Below are 3,803 nucleotides of genomic sequence, written 5' to 3' on the forward strand. Positions count from 1 at the left end.
CTGTGTCCAGTGATTCTGGCATGTCTTGCAGAAACATTGAATTCAACCTTGATGATTCCCCTTTGTCTGAGGAGTGGAAACAACGAGTTGTTGAAAAGTTAAACTCTATCCCGGAGGTGTTTGCTTTTGATGAACTCTCTTCTGGTCACACAACTGTTGTGAGGCACCATATCCGGTTGCATGATGAGACCCCTTTTAAGGAGCGATCGAGACCCATACACCCCAGTGATCGGGAGGCCGTAAAACAGCATCTCACAGATCTCCTTGATGCAGGAATAATAAGAGAGTCCGAGAGTCCATTTGCATCTCCGGTGGTGATAGTAAAGAAGAAAAATGGGAAGATCAGGCTGTGTATTGATTATAGGAAGCTAAATAGTCGAACTATAAAAGATGCATATGCCCTCCCTAACATTGAGGAAACATTCTCAGCCCTGAGTGGAGCAAGATGGTTCTCTGTAATGGACCTCAAATCTGGTTACTACCAGGTGGAGATGGCTGAGCAGGATAAACCTAAGACAGCCTTCACATGTCCCTTGGGCTTCTATGAATTTAACCGAATGCCCCAAGGTGTGACCAACGCACCAAGCACCTTTCAGCGCCTCATGGAAAAGTGTGTAGGTGACCTTCATCTCAATGAGGTTCTCGTCTTCTTAGATGATCTCATTGTTTTTTCAGAGACTCTTGAAGAACATGAGCAGAGACTCATGAAAGTCTTAAATCGTCTTAAAAGCTATGGTCTTAAACTGGCACCTGAGAAATGTCAGTTTTTTAAGTCATCTGTGAAATATCTAGGCCATGTGGTGGATGCGCAAGGGGTCCACACTGACCCAGGAAAGATCTCTGCTCTCAAAGATTGGCCTCGTCCTGTGAACCAAGAAGAACTGAAACGTTTCTTAGGGTTTGCTGGATATTATAGACGTTTCGTTGAAGGCTTTTCTAAGATCGCCAGACCCCTTAATTCACTCACTGCAGGATATTTTCCCTCTGCAAAGAGAGGGAAATTTTACAAAAGAACAAGACCCAAACATCATGTCAACACACGGGTTCCTTTTGATGCAAAATGGACACCTGAATGTGAACTTGCTTTCAAAACACTGATTGAGAAACTAACATCAGCTCCTATCCTTGCGTTTGCAGACCCAAGGCTTCCATATGTGCTCCACACGGATGCTTGCTCCAGTGGTTTGGGGGCGGCTCTTTACCAAGAGCAGGATGGGAGGCTTCGAGTGATAGCTTATGCCAGCAGAGGGTTGTCCAAAAGTGAGCAAAACTATCCAACTCACAAGCTAGAATTTTTAGCCTTGAAGTGGGCCATCTGTGATAGGTTTAAAGATTACCTATATGGCGTGGATTTCACAGTTTTGACGGATAATAATCCACTTACATATATACTCACTTCAGCTAAACTCGATGCCTCCGGACACCGTTGGTTGGCGGCCCTTTCAACATTCAGATTTAACATCAAATACCGGGCAGGGGTCACCAATCAGGATGCAGATGGTCTGTCTCGACGACCACATGCAGCGCCTCATGAGGATGAAGACTTCCTTCAGGAAAAAGAGAGGATTAGTGAGATGGCAAAACGACTAACAGAAGGAGAAAAAAGAGAGATCTCCGCTGATGTAATCACAGCAGTAAGTCAACATCACTCTGTCTCCTCACTGCAACTTCCAGTTCTAGCAGAGTCTCTTGCTGTGGATGCTCTCTGCTTACCAACTATGTTTGTTGATCAAGGCCAGAGTACCCTACCTGGAATGACCAAAATCAGTTGGCATAAAGTACAAAGAGAAGATCCAATAATCCGGAAGATGATCTCCATGGTGGGAGGTGCGCAAAAGCCGAGCTTTAAAGCTGTCCATGCAGAGCACCCTGAAGTCAAGCTGTTGTTAAGACAGTGGAACCGGCTTGAGCTTAAGGATGGGATTCTTTACAGAAGGTGCATTGATAGGGGAAGGGTAACCTACCAGCTTGTGTTGCCTAAACTGTATAGAGAAAGAGCTCTTCGGGGGTTGCATGATGAAATCGGACATTTAGGACCAGATCGTGTGCTCAGTCTTGCCAGAGCAAGATTTTATTGGCCAGGAATGAAGCAGTCTATTGAAGAAAAATGTCAAACCTGTGAAAGGTGTTTTCGGAGAAAAGCTCAACCACAAAAAGCAGCACCTATGAGTAACATAACAACAACTTTCCCACTACAATTGGTCTGCATGGATTACTTGTCCTTGGAGCCTGACAGCCATGGCACCAAAAATATTTTGGTTATTACAGACCATTTTACAAAGTTTGCTGTGGCTGTTCCGACAAAGGATCAGAAAGCCCGGACGGTTGCCAAGGCATTTTGGGAAAACTTCCTGGTTCACTATGGGTTTCCAAGTCGTATCCATAGTGATCAGGGAAGGGACTTTGAATCAAACTTAATCAAGGAGCTGTGCTTATTGATTGGAGCAGAAAAAGTGCGTACCACACCATATCATCCCCAGGGGAACCCAGTGGAGCGTTTCAATAGAACACTGTTGAGCATGCTCGGGACCCTGGAGGAAAATGACAAACAAAACTGGAGAGAGTTTATCAAACCCCTTGTACATGCGTACAATTGTACGAGGAATGATACTACAGGGTTTTCCCCATATGAGCTCATGTTCGGCAGGCAGCCAGCCCTCCCAATTGACCTCATATTGGGTACTGATATTCAAGCAGAAACTCATGAAAATCATTCAGATTATGTGCAGAAGCTGCGTCACCGGCTACAAGAGAGTTACAAGCTGGCTGCAGAAAACTCTAAAAGGTCAGGTGAGAAAAACAAGCTGCGATTTGATGCTAAGGTGAGAGCTGCTGAGTTGGTTGAAGGAGATCGGATCCTTGTGAGGAATGTCAACTTGCGAGGAAAGCAGAAATTAGCTGACAAATGGGAAAAATCCATTCATGTTGTGGTGAGGCGAATCGATGATGGCCCAGTATATGTTGTTAAGCCTGAGAGAGGCAATGGTCCTCACCGTACGCTCCACAGAGATCTTTTACTGCCATGTGGATTTTTGCCAGTGGAAGAAAATTCAAAGGAAGGACGACAGTCAGGCAAGCCCAAGGAAATGAACTTACGTAGCAGAAAAGTCGCAAATCAACAAGTGGAGCTTGAGGATCTAGATGAATCAGAGGGTGAAGAGGAGGAGAGTTATTGCTTTGAACCCCCACAGCTCACATCATGGGGTCCATATGTGCAAGAGCTAAATAGGACAAATCCAAACTTGATGAGCACCGTGGGTCCAAGGTTGACAATACACCAGCGAGCGTCATCGGACCTAGTGACCTCTGACGAGTCAACAAATTCTCACAAGGTTGTGCCAGAGGCAATGAGTTCTCAGGATCCATTGTGTGTTCAAAAACATGACCACATCGTTATAGAGATGCCAGAATGCGAGCCTCCTCAGGAAGTGGACGATATCAGAGTTGTCTCACCAGAGACAGGTGAAATTGGGACACATTCATTTGTCCAGCAGCATGATTATACTTCTTCAGACACCATAACAGCAGAGGAAAGCAGGACTGTGATCCAACCATGTGAGCCCAGGCGGTCCCAAAGGGAGAGACATCCACCATCTAAGTTCACCTATGATGAGTTGGGGAAACCTCTGATCCTTGCTCTTACCTTATTCTTTGAACATCTGCAGGCTGTCATCTCTCCTACTGACTCAGAAAGCTTTTCTGGGGTGTAAGTTGCAGGCAGGGACTCATGCAATCAAGAGGGGGAGAGTGTAACCAGGTTAATTTAACTCTCACACCCTACAAATGGAGCTGCAGCAACCTGC

Source organism: Cyprinodon variegatus, unplaced genomic scaffold (genome assembly GCF_000732505.1).
Source record: "Cyprinodon variegatus isolate N-32 unplaced genomic scaffold, C_variegatus-1.0 Scaffold192, whole genome shotgun sequence".
Classification (NCBI taxonomy): domain Eukaryota; kingdom Metazoa; phylum Chordata; class Actinopteri; order Cyprinodontiformes; family Cyprinodontidae; genus Cyprinodon; species Cyprinodon variegatus.